We start from the raw sequence: 14,156 nt of genomic DNA on the forward strand, positions 1-14,156 counted from the left end.
AAATAAAATATGCAGAGACAAGGACACAAAACCATTTTCACTTATTTTGACACTTCTTCTTTGCAACAGACCATGTATAACCAATAACTTTTCTAAATGTTTTAAAATGTCTCTAATTGTGTTTCCATCTTTAATAGACAATATACTAAGCTCCAAAAATGTTTTTTCAAAAGGCAACTGGAGTTTGTCTTTGCTTCTCTTCAAAGACACTTTTTCAGTTCTGACTTCTGTCTTCAAAGAAAACAAATCCAGTTGCCTTTTGAAAAAGCACCTTTGGGACAATCATGGCCTGCATGACTGAAAATCTTCACAGACACATTATACTAAGATACCCAAATTCATCTCATTCCTTTAGTTTTTGATCATTTATACTAGAGGTCTTCAAACTTAGCAACTTTAACACTTACGGACTTCAACTCCCACATTTCTAGGAATTGAAGTCCATAAGTCTTAAAGTTGCCAAGTTTGTGGACCCCTGATTTATACTGTATATAACATGGAGTTATTCACTTCATTTTTTTCCCCTGTCAAATGCAGCCATTTCAGTTTCAATACATGTATTTTCAGAACCATGCTCCCCCTTACAGTACTGTATCGACTTCAATATTCACCATACTGTAAATAAGTCTCTGCTAATAACAAAAATACTTAAAACATTTTACAATAAAATGGCAGACGTTGTAAACATGTGGGAGTTCAATTACTGGTAGACTGGAAATATTGCGCGCACACATCACCCACAAAAAACCCCGAATTAAACTATGATCCTGTTGGAACATATTTTGGTTATGTTTCCACACAAAACCTCTTAGTCTTATTCAATAATACCTGCTTAAACAAAACACAGTAATCAGTTTGTACAACATGCTAAACCATTACGATTCACGCACCACACAACAAAATCAACCAAATTGTCATTTTTTAATTAAAATTTATCAGAGCCACCAAACTTTAACTTGAGGGTATAGAAATATTATAAATTATATAAATCGTTGCTTTGTATGTATAAACCAGAACATAGCTCAATCATTACATTTTAAAATAAGGAACACAGAAACATATATAGCAGTGATGGGGAACCTATGGCACCAGAGCCATATCAGTGGGCACGCGAGCTCAGGTCCACCAGCTGATTTCTGGGCCTTCTGGGTCCACTGGGAGTCAGGAAACAGGTTGTTTCCAGCCTCCAGATGGGGTGAGGAAGGCCCAGGTTTGTTTGTTTGTTTGTTTGTTTGTTTGTTTGTTTGTTTGTTTGTTTGTTTGTTTGTTTGTTTGTTTGTTTGTTTGATTTGTATGCCGCCCCTCACCGTAGACTCGGGGCGGTTCACAACAACAACAAAGACAATGTAAGAACAAATCTAATAATTTTAAAAAACACTAAAAACCCCATTATTAAAAGCAAACATACACACAAACATACCATGTATAAACTGTATAGGCCCGGGGGAGATGTCTCAGTTCCCCCATGCCTGACGGCAGAGATGGGTCTTAAGAACTTTACAAAAGGCAAGGAGGGTGGGGGCAGTTCTAATCTTCGGGAGGAGCTGGTTCCAGAGGGTCGGGGCCACCACAGAGAAGGCTCTTCTCCTGGGTCCCGCCAAACGACATTGTTTAGTCGACAGGACCCGGAGAAGGCCAACTCTGTGGGACCTAACCGGTCACTGGGATTCGTGCGGCAGAAGGCGGTCCTTGCTCTCCCCAAGCTCAAGAGCCTTTCTAGGAGCCTGCGTGGGCAAAAACGGCCTCCCCCCCATGGAGGCACTCTGGAGGCAGAAAAATGGCCCATCTGCCGACTTATGGAAGTTGGAAAACGGGCCATTTCTGGCCTCAAGGTTGGGAATGCCATTTTCTCTCTCCTCAGGCTCCTAGAAAGGCTCTGAAGCCTGGAGAGAGCAAAAAACAGGTGTGGCATCACATGCTGGGAGTTGGGGGGGGATCATACATGCATGTGCAGGGGAGCACATGGAATTATGTGTGTGAGCATGCATGCGCATGACTCCCCCTCTACCCCCTCCCCCTTTTGGAATGCAAACCAAAAAAAGGTTTGCCATCACTGATATATAATTTATCTGAGCTGCAGTGGTGCAATGGTTAGAGTGCAGTACTACAGGCTACTTCTGCTGCTTGCCAGCTGCCAGCAGTTTGGCAGATCGAATCTCACCAGAGTCACGGTTGATTCTGCCTTCCATCCTTCCGAGGTGGGTAAAATAAGGACCCAGATTGTTGGGGGCAATATGCTGACTCTATAAACCGCTTAGAGAGGGTTGTAAAGCACTATGAAGCAGTATATAAGTCTAAGTGTTATAGCTATTCTCCATATTTATTTAATTTATACTGGAGCATTATTTAATAACTTCCAGCTTATGCATTTTAAAAATAAACACAATTTGCATAATTAAGACAGCTTACTCTCAATCTTCACCTCTGCCTGCATGTACTGTAACATGCCCAGAAATAAATCAGAGAGGAGAGCCAATTTGGTTAAACAGTTAAGGTGCTGGCCTAGGAACCAGGAGATTGTGTGTTGTAGTTCCGCCTTAGATATCAAAGCTGATGGTGTAACTCTGAGCCAATGACACTCTTAGAGCCGAACTCTTACACGGTTGGTGTTGTGAGGAAAATAGAAGGAAGGAATTTTAGGCATGTTTGCCATCTTGAGTTATTAACAAAAGTGGGATATAAACAATAAAATAAAGCAAGATGATGTGAATTTATTTTGAAATAATCTGTGCAATTATAGGACTAAAATTTAATTATTTTCTCACAGCTTTGTGCCAAGCTTCCAGTTAAATATTAACTTTTAACTAAAAACTCAGATTTAAATAGTATACAGATTTTATAAAAGCCTAAAAAAATAATATATACTGTTAAGATTTGGTATAAATTTAAGCCAAATATAAATAGAACTCAAAACAGAATTATGCTTACTTGAAACCACGGCAATATTTTAGATTTCTGAAAAGTATATCTTTATGCAGATGTCATTATTCTTTCCAAAATGTGTTTCCATTTTGTGTAGTAGTCTGAAAAAAATATGTTTAAAACTAACATATCGTATATTCCTGTGCAGCACCAGGAATTACAGCTCCACATGTAACTGAGAATTACCAGTTAGCATGTTATGCAGTCTGTGTGAATCTTCTTCACACTTATAGAGAATCAATACAAATTACTAGGAAATAAATAGAAGCAAATTTAGTGAAATTTACTTCTCAGTAAGGAAGATTAGGATTTTTTAAAACCAAATAGCCCACCCTCCGAACGCCTACCAGGAAATACTTCTGTTGTATATGCACAAACCAGTTTTTCTGGATCATGCTTTTTTTAAAAAAATAATCATTTAAGTTTCAGAAACTACCACCCTGATTTCAAGTTCCTCACATAACACTGAATTGGAGAGTCATCCAAATATGCACAGAATATTAATTTAACTTAGGAAGCCTTATAGTAAAACTGAGATTTGAGAACCTGTTATTATTTCTCATGACTAACAAACCCCAAACAATTTTTTAAATGGTATTTCTATAGCCTACTAGAGACTTAATTTCCTTAACATTTTTAAAATAACTGAACAGAAAGTTAAAAAAAAGGGCAGAACAGGCTGACTGGCAGTCAAAAAAATCAGAATGATCAAAGTAATAAGGATGAGAACAAACTAAAGCCCAATATTCAATATGACACAAGTACGTATAATATTTATTGTTGAACTAATTGAGGATATTTAAAAATATAGATTGAAATGTGAGCATGCTAATAGAACATTATGAAATAAAAATATGGTAAATCAAATATATTTGTAAAATTAGCTTTCTTGCCAAATATATAGCTCCACAGTATCTTTATAGATGAAACCCTAATGAATATTACTAATATATAATTAACAAAAAAAAATTGCTCAAGACATTATGTCAACATTTATAAAATTCTGAATTAACACAAATATTGACACTAATTAAACATATCATTGTCAGGGTCTACGGTCAGGGTTCATACATCACTAAGACCTTTTTTCAACCATAGTTTGAGTTAGTAACTGCATTTATCTAACTTGCAAATTAAAAATTATGGATTACAAAGCATAATGATAATGTTTACACAACATGCTAAGCAAAAAATCAAACATATCATATTAAGTCTAAGCATGATGCATGCACTTATTAAGGAGCTCGATGGCTACGACAACAATCTAGCATTGAAAAAAAGTTAGCTATGATAGTTTGAAAAAAATGATAACATTTCTAAGCATTTTAATACCGGTACCTTCATAGCTCAAGCCTTCATTAAAGTTTCTTTTAGAGTTTGAGATATAAACATTAACTATCACAATTGCATCTACAGTGTTTTATAACAAGGAATATAATAACCACAAGTCTTTCAAGCTACCATCCAACAAAGGCTGAAAAAATTTAGATTCAAACCATATTATGATTCTACAGTAAATCATTTGATATCAGGTAAACTATGCCACATATGTATCATCTATTGTAAAGAGTTTCATCTTATACAATTTTCATTCACTTCTATGCCACATATGTATCACCTATTATAAAGAGTTTCATCTTATACAATTTTCATTCACTTCTGTTCCATACAGTTGCTTATACAGTATTAAATTTATTTGCTAATCCCATCTGTAGAACTAAAACAACAAGTGTCACACCAAAAATTTCTGGTGTCAAGCAAAGGCAAATGGGTTTTTTTTTCTTTTAAATTTGTTTTAGGGTGTAGTGACCACTCTGATCAGAATAGACTCCAAGCAGCTTTTTCCTTTTTGAAAACAAGATAAAAACGTAATGATCAATAATCACTGAGGATTTATAATTTAAAATCTTCAAATAGATCACTTTGCAATATTTACGTACAGGCCTGAAAGGTTAAAGATATCTATCAACCTTATTTCAATGTATGAAAAGAATGTTCTGTGATCAAAATTTCCAGAGTGTAGCTGAATCAGAAATGGCACTTCCTTACCAAGATCAACTGTGGGCCACTCTGATCATTGCATGATTCACCTTGTACCTGTTTACAAACAAAGATTTAAAGCCACAAAACCAACAATTAAATCAGTGAGGACTAGGACTGAAGAAGCAAAATTAAGGCTACAGGCTTGCTTTGACTGCACAGACTGGAATATTTTTAAAGACACCTCTGCAGACCTGGATGAACTCGTAGATACTGTAACACCATATGTCAGCTTTTGTGAAGACCTATGTGTACCAACCAGGAACTTGCGAATATACAGTAACAATAAACCTTGGTTCACAGGTAAACTTAAACAGTTACGTCATTCCAAAGAGGAAGCCGACAGAAAAGGTGATAGAATGCTGTACAATCAGGCCAGAAATGTATTAACAAGGTGATCAGAGAAGCAAAAAGAAATTACTCTGAAAAGCTAAAGGATCTGGTTTCAACAAATAAACCCGCAAACATTTGGAAAACTCTCAAAAACATTACCAGATATAGCAAACCACCTTCCCAAGCTGAAGGAAATCAGCACTGGCAGATGACTTGAATGTGTTTGAAAAGAAACTACAGCCACCTATCCCCCCAACCTCCATCCCAGACACACCTACAACAGCCAAACCTCCTACAACTGAACCCATCCCATTGGTGATCACAGAAAAGGAAGTGCAAGATCTATTTCACAGACAGAAGCCAAGAAAAGCACCAGGCCCAGACAAAATAACTCTTTCTTGCTTAAAAGTCTGTGCTGACCAATTGGCCCCCATCTTCACCCAAATCTTCAACACATCACTAGAGATGTGCTATGTTCCTTCCTGCTTCAAATACTCTACTATCATCCCAGTGCCGAAGAAGCCCTCCATCTGAATGATTATAGACCAGTTGCTTTAATATCTGTAGTTATGAAAACCTTTGAAAGGCTAGTGATGTCCCACTTGAAAACCATTACAGATTCACTGTTATATCCCCTGCAATTTGCATACCAAGCAAATAGATCGACAGGTGATGCTATTAATATGGCTCTGCACTGCATCCTACAAAATCTTGAATCTCCAAAAACTTATGCTAGAGTTCTCTTTGTAGAGTTTAGTTCAGCATTCAACACCATCATACCGGACATTCTTTTAACTAAACTAAATCAACTAGCAATACCTGAACACACTTGTAAGTAGATCACAAGCTTCCTAACAGACAGGAAGCAGCAGGTGAAGCTAGACAAAATCACATCCCATACCTGTACAATTAACACAGGTGCCCCCCAAGGCTGTGTACTCTCACCACTTCTCTTCTCTCTATATACCAATGACTGCATTTCAAACTATCCATCTGTTAAACTACTGAAGTTTGCAGACAATACAACAGTGTTTGGTTTCATTCAAGACAACAATGAATCCGCATACAGACGGAAGGTTGAACAACTAACCTCATGGTGCGACTGGAACAATCTAGACCTGAACATATGCAAAACCATAGAAATGGTGGTAGACTTTAGGAGAAACCCTCCCATCTTACCACCTCTCACAATACTAGACAACACAGTATCAACAGTCAAGACCTTCAAATTTCTAGATTCTATAATATATCAAGACCTACAATGGTCACCTAACATCAATAACATCATCAAAAAAGCACAACAAAGAATGTTCTTTCTGCGCCAACTCAGGAAGCTCAAATTGCCCAAGGAGCTGCTGATACAGTTCTACAGAGGAATCACTGAGTCGGTCATCTGCACCTCTATAACTGTCTGGTTTGGTGCTGCAACCCAACAGGACCGACACAGACTTCAGAGGATAATCAGAACTGCAGAAAAAGCAATTGCTGCCAACCTGCCTTCCATTGAGGACCTGTATACTACACAAGTCAAAAAGAGGGCTGTGAAAAATTTACTGACCACTCGCATCCTGGACATAAACGGTTTCAACTCCTACCCTCAAAACGTCGCTACAGAGCACTGCACACCAAGACAACTAGACACAAGAACAGTTTTTTCCCAAACGTCATCACTTTGCTAAACAAATAATTCCCTCAACACTGTCAAACTATTTACTAAGTCTGCACTACTATTACTACTAGTTTTTTCTCATTATTCCTAACACCCATTTCCTTCCATTTATGACTGTATGACTGTAACTTGTTGCTTGTATCCTTAAGATTTTTATTAATATTATTTCCTCATTGCTTAATTGACCCCTATGACAATAATTAAATGTTGTATTTCATGTTTCTTGACAATGTATCTTTTCTTTTATGTATACTGAGAGCATATGCACTAAGACAAATTCCTTGTATGTCCAATCACACTTGGTCAATAAATAAATAATGCCCATAAAGAAATAGGATAAGTAGCTTCTTTATACTAAAAAACGTACACATCATGTGTGTTGTTAAGATATATTACAATTTCTAATTTAACTCTCTGAAGAGGCAATCTGTAATTCATACCCTACATACATTTATCCATAAATTAATCCTACTCTTTTAAGTAATTGCTCTTGGGAGTCCAGTAGCCTGAGAATATCTAACACTGCCAAGGAAAACCAGGAACACATTCTATTATAAAGTACATGCTCTTAGAATCATTGTCAAATTAATATTATTAAACTAGTATGGGTGTCAAAAAGTCCAGCTGCAGAATAACCAAACAGTATCATTTAAGTTTACAAACTGAAGGTTGACTCAACCTTCCAAGGTGAATAAAATGAGGACCCAGACTTGAGGGCAATATGCTGACTCTGTAAACCACTTAGAGGAGGCTATAAGGTACTATGAAGCGGTATATAAGTCTAAGTGCAATTGCTATTCCCTATGAGCTGGACTCATTTTTAAGCATTCCATTCAGGTGTTGCTGATCTGCATATAAAAACACAATTATCCAAATGTCTGCATACAATATGTAAAACAACAAACACACATGTTTACCAATGTCTAATCACCGGAAACTGCAAGAATAGGCAACTATTCAACTTAAGGGAGTTTTAAGAACAAAACACACCAGTTTATTCATTGAAAAATGACTGCAAAAAGAGGCAGAGGGTGGGACAAGGGAATGAAATCCATACATGGCTATGCACCATTGTTTGAATGTAGAAATAAAAAACTGCTAAATAAATAAATAAATAGCTTTTGTTTGATGTAAAAATAAACTGGAATATTTCAAAGGGTTCTAATATCTACTAAATCAGCCCACTTTGGCGGTGGTGGGAAAACAGGACAAAGTTTTCCCAGCTTACAGTGCAGTTATTTTCTTCAAATGTGCCATTGGCTACTCTTTTATGGTTTTCAAAAATGTAGATTATCAGGTCACTGAGACCCCAGCAAACAGGGGGTCAGGCAGAATTGGCACTCACTATCTTATTTGCTTAGAAGATGAAACTCAACAGACCAATCTCTTTAAGTGGGAACTTTTATTAGTTCATACTGACGAAGACTACAAAGGAGAGATTCAGTTTCTCTTAAACTTTATTGGCAGAAGCATTTACTTCATCAAGCCTCTTTAAGCAGAGTTTCACAAATAGGTCTAAGTATGATCCAATTCTGGATCCTCAAACAAAAATTATCTAATTCCACAGCTAACCCCTAGTGGCTACATGCAATCCTCAACTTATAACCACAGTTGAGCCAACAGTTTGTTTCTAAGAGAAACATTTGTCATGTGTCACAGTTGTTAAGGGAATCACTGCAGTTAACTTAGCTAAAAGGCTGTTAAATGAATCCAGCTTCACCATTGAATTTTCTTGTAAGACGGTTACAAAAGGTGGATCTCATGACCCTGGGATACTGGAACCACCATAAAATATGAGTCAGTTGCCAAGCATCCAAATTTCGATCATGTAACTATGGGGATACTACAATTATTATTATTATTATTATTATTATTATTATTATTATTATTATTATTATTATTATTATTATTATTATTATTATCATCATCATCATTAATTAGATTTGTATGCCGCCCCTCTCCACACACTCGGGGCGGCTCACAAAAATAATAAAACAGTGTACAATGAACAAATCTAATACAGTATTTAAAAAATATCTAAAAACCCATTATTTTAAAAACATACAACACAAGCATACCATACATAAAACTATATAACCCTAGGGGAGATGTCTCAATTCCCCCATGCCTGATGGCAGAGGTGGGTTTTAAGGAGTTTGCGAAAGGCAAGGAGGGTGGGGGCAATCCTAATCTCCGGGGGGAGCTGGTTCCAGAGGGTCGGGGCCACCACAGAGAAGGCTCTTCTCCTGGGTCCCGCCAGACGACATTGGTCATTAGTATGAAAAACGGTCATAAAACACTTTTTTAATGCCATTGTAATTTAAGTGGTCACTAAATAAACTGGTGCTTTTGGCTTTGAGCTAGGGTTCACCTAGCCTAAAGATGACGAGTGGGACCTTGTCGAAACATTGCCAGGAATCTCTGGAACTTACACAGGAAGAAACCCGAATATGCCAAGACCTTCATACCCGCGAAAATCTACGAATATGTGTGTGTGTGTGTGTGTAACATATTTTGCTGATAATGAAAAAGAAGGGAGACTACTATAGATCTATTTCAGGTTTATTTGCCTTCATCAGGTAGCCACACCCTTACACACACACATATATGTATATATGTGTATATATGTATGTGTGTGTGTATACATACAATCTACATACATATACCCATGAAAATATACGAAAACAAACATACACACACACATATATATATATATAGATACATACATACATATGTTTTCGTAGATTTACAGCAGCACGAAGCTTACAACTTCAGCCTGATGATGGTGAATGTGCTTTCACCGAAACGTTGCATAGACATGCAAAATATTACACGGGGCAAAACCCGAACTCAGAACAATCTACATACATATATATATATACACACACACAGATATATAATATTCAACTTAAGAAAATTTTACCATATACAAGACCCATTTAGAAAGCACTAGTATTGGCCTCAAGACACAACACTTTGTTCCAACCTAGATTGTTTGCATTAAAACCACAATCTCTACAATGATCTGGCTTTTTTTCTCCCTTTAGGTTTCCTTGTTTTCCTTCGGTGTGTTTGTTTTATGAAGTACAGATCTCTACACCAACAGCAGCCACTCAACTCTCAGAAGACACTCAACTCTCATCCTTTTTAAAAAAAAACCATAATATGGAGGAGCTCATTGTTTGCTTTTTAGCCTACGGTCTCCACCTGTAAGACAACTACTTTCAAGTCAAAGCATTCCTGAAATACCATTCACCTTATTCCACACGTTGAAAGAGGCGAGAATGCCCAGGACCAGAGTCTTTATGGCGGGTTTCAAGGACCCTGCGAAGTTTATACCTAGTTCGAGTATTCACACCTCTCCCACTGGTCTTGTAGCAAGAATGACTTCTTCCTATTCAATGTCATTTAATAACAGCAATTAATTTAATTCCTATTCAATACACCGCCCATCTCGCAATGCAAAGGCAACTCCGGCCGGCTTATTTGGGGCCACCACCATCACATACCCTCGCCGAGCTAAAAAAAAATATCACCCAACATAGAAGATTGATGGCAGAAAAAGACCTCATGGCCCATCTAGTCTGCATTTATTTCTTGTATTTTATCTTAGGATGGATATGTTTATCCCAGGCATGTTTAAATTCAGTTACTGTGGATTTTACCAACCATGTCTGCTGGAAGTTTGTTCCAAGCATCTACTATCTTTCAGTAAAATAATATTTTCTCACATTGCTTCTGATCTTTCCTCCAACTAACCTCAGATTGTGCCCCCTTGTTCTTGTGTTCACAAAAAAGACACCCTTCACTTTAAGGCTTCCGATTCCTCCGCTTAAATCATCTCTATCGGCTACCGCCCGCCTCGGAAACACCCTGCCCCGATACCTACAACTCTCTTCCCCTCGGCCAGCCTCCACCCCGTTCTCCCCCCCCACCCCCCCACCCCCACTTACCGCGCCTATTTCTGAAGCCCGGGCAGAGCGCGCGCGGCACGCAGAGACCGACCGACCGACTTGGGAATCAGCACCGCTTCCCTCAACGGAGCCCAAGCTCACCTTTGGGTCACGGCGTCCACCCTTCAGCGCCACCACTCCCCACACACATATCCGTCCAAGCGAAGCCTCTTCGCTTCCTTTCTCTCCTTTGCTGCCCCCCCATCCCTCCACCTGCCTGCCCCCTCCTTCCTCTCCGTTCCCCGAAACGGGCCAACCCCTCCCCCCACCCCCCACACTACAGGCCACGCGCGCGCGCACCCCACCCACCCACCCGCCTTGCCCGAGGACCGCCGCTTTAAACCCACCTAGTACCCTGCAAGCGACCGCACGACTCCTCCTCGCGCCGCCGCGGCCGCCTCTCCTTCCTGGATACCTCCAGAGGAGAGGCGTGCCTTTCCCTCCGTATGTAAATGAGAGCGGAGGGGGGCGTGGCTCTCCCGCCGCCTTTCTTTTCAACACCCCCCCTCCCCGACGCGGCTCCTGAATAATTAATTTCGCTCACCGCTCTTTTTTTATTATTATTATTATTAAACTAGCCCGGCCAATCGGGGGCCGCCTTTCTCGCCTTTGCCTTGCAACCAATGGAAAAAGATCAAGGTCGCCCGTGGGGGTGGGGTGGAGGGTGGGAAATCGACGCGCCGAGAGTACCTTCGGCTATAATTCGATCTGGTTTCTGAATGGCTTTGTGTGTGTGTGTAATAAGCCTTGGCCACACCCCACATCCGCCGCGTCCTGGGCGTACCTTTTTCCGGTGTGTTAGCAGCCGGGTGCAGAAGGGGGACAGTGAACGCAACCCGGGAGGTTCTTAGTGAAGTGAGGTCACTGATGAGCGAGTTCTAGAACGCGGAGAGGCGCTGGCGCTGCTGGGGCTTTTATCGCTCTCTGGCGAGCTGAACTGCTCTCCTATATCTCCTATTCCTTTCTTCTATTCCTATATCTCTTCTTCTATTCTTTCATTGATATGTTCTATTACTATATCTTTTCTGTTCTTCCATAGATATATTTTACTATGAGTATCTCCTCTATAACCTTCATCATGTATTTTACTATGTGTGTATATATATATATATACCCACTAAAACTCTCATTGTGTATTGGACAAAATAAATAAAATAATAAAATAATAAATAAATGAAATCAAACTGCTTTGAAAGCGGGTCTCCATGGGGTCAAATGGGCGTTTGCTTTCGATACAAAATTTTGGGCTGCCGCTTTCCAAGCACAGGTGAAGTCGACCCGCGATTTTGTAAGCAAGCATCCGTAGATTCTGGAGGAGAAATAAAGTACATTAAGCAGCAGCGAAACGATGAAACTGGGCTTTAATTCCTTGAAACTGAAGGTTTTCATTTGCTTTCCCCAATTTAGTTTTAGTTCATAAGCCCACCGGTCTTCAGTTTTGGCTAGTATTCTGCCTCTCCCTATCTGTGTAATAAAAGCCAATAAATATTGATTTATTGGTTGCTCTTCCCACCCACTCGTGGTTAAGAATATCACAATAGAATTGATGGCCCTTCATTGATTTTCCTTGAATTAATGTCTATTTTCATTTGCAAGCCATGCTTATCATCAAAATAGAGTGCTGTCGCTATTAGGTTTTTACTTGTGTGTGTGTATGCCTATAGAAAAATGTATGGGGTGAATGTATATAATACTCCTGCCTATTGTCCTATAGATGAAAATTCTATAGGTGGGCTGGAAGAGAAAGGGGACTGGTCACCCATCCAGTTTTCTTCCTAAGGAAGGCCTAAACATCTGGTTTCTGGGCCAGCTTCATCAAGCACTACACTAAATTGACTTTCATATTTCATATTTTTTTACAATGTCCTTTCAATTATGTATTTCTGATATTTGTTGTTGATTGCAGGTGCTGAGAGTACTGGCTGTGTTATCGTCTAGTTCAGAAGCAAAGATAGGAAACCAACCTTGACTAGACCTAAAAACCTTCAGTTGACACAAGGTTTAAAATTCACAGGACATGGTCAAATAAAACTATCAGGAAACAGCAAACAGTGGACTCAGTTCATACATCAGCTATAGCAAATCAAATAAAGCATATGATAGTACAGTGATGGCGAACCTTTTTTTCCTCGGGTGCCGAAAGTGCGTTTGTGCATGCTATTGCACTTGTGCAAGTATCCACACCCATAATTCAATGCTTGGGGAGGGCGAAAACTGCCTCCCTCCATCCCCTGGAGACTCTCTGGAGGCGAGAAACAGCCCATTTCCCAACTTCTGGTTGGTTTGGTAGGTTTGGGTTTTTTTGCCCTTTCAAAACTCCAGAGGTTTCCCTGGAGCCTGGGAAGCACAAAAATGTGTTCCTCCGTTCCCCCATTCCCCCCACCACAGAGCCCCCCACCCCCCGTAGCTGAAAAAGCCCTCCCAGAGCCTCTGTGTGAGCCAAAAATCAGCTGGCACACACATGCACGTTGGAGCTGAGCTAGGGCAATGGTGTGCCAGTAGATATGGCTCCACGTGCCACCTGTCGCACGCTTGCCACCGGTTCGCCATCATTGTTATAATGTGTCGAGGGAATGCAGACAACTGGCTTCATCAACATGATTTTAAAAATTATAGCTTTCTCTAGTCAGAGGTAAGAACTGGATTGCTATGTTTAGAGTCAGGCTCCAACTTTTCAAAAATGAAGAGCTTATTTATTTAAATCAATGCCTAGGAGTTGTGACGGTGGGTTGTTGTTTTTTTTTAACATGATTAATAAGTCATGGAGTAACATTTTGAAAACTCTGTTCTATATTTTAAACAGTATTTTCTAATGTTACTATTTCTAGTTCTGCATTACAGTAAATAATCACTCATTGTTCTCATTCCTTCTGTGGAAATTTATAATACAAAGCACACCATCTGGCCATTGATATTTCTTCCAAGACATACAGTATTGCTGTTTGTTTGTGTTAGAAGCATCACAATTAAAATAAGGCATACCATATGACATAAAATTTAAAATACAAGATTAATATATGTACAAATTAAACGGATCTTGCCCAGAAACTAGCAATATTAATTGCATTGTCGCACTGCCATGAAGTTCTCAAGTCAACAAGCTGGATTTGTTGATTTTTCCCAATTATGCAAAGCTGATCAGCCAATCATTATACCCTAATGCCAGAAAAACTAGAAGTTGAATTAGACATGAAAACACTAGAAAATCATGAAAAGAAGAATGAGTAAACATCTAGTAC

At 39.1% G+C, this 14,156-nt stretch overlaps 1 protein-coding gene across 5 annotated transcripts in view; it reads right to left on the bottom strand.

The window, feature by feature from the left end:
* The window catches only part of LLGL2 (LLGL scribble cell polarity complex component 2), a 102,945-nt gene extending 91,597 nt beyond the window's left edge, over window positions 1-11,348 (bottom strand). For 2 of the 5 annotated variants that reach the window (XM_070739923.1, XM_070739919.1), the window contains exon 1: window positions 11,265-11,348. The gene's annotated coding sequence lies outside the window, so the exon portion shown is untranslated. Of the gene's footprint in view, window positions 1-10,220; window positions 10,275-10,917; window positions 10,937-11,019; window positions 11,082-11,264 lie in introns of those variants that run through there. The other 3 variants (XM_070739921.1, XM_070739922.1, XM_070739920.1) reach the window with 3 other exon arrangements.
* Between the last annotated feature and the right edge of the window lie 2,808 nt (window positions 11,349-14,156).

The sequence above is a fragment of the Erythrolamprus reginae genome, chromosome 2 (genome assembly GCF_031021105.1).
Source record: "Erythrolamprus reginae isolate rEryReg1 chromosome 2, rEryReg1.hap1, whole genome shotgun sequence".
In the NCBI taxonomy this organism is placed as follows: Eukaryota; Metazoa; Chordata; class Lepidosauria; order Squamata; family Dipsadidae; genus Erythrolamprus; species Erythrolamprus reginae.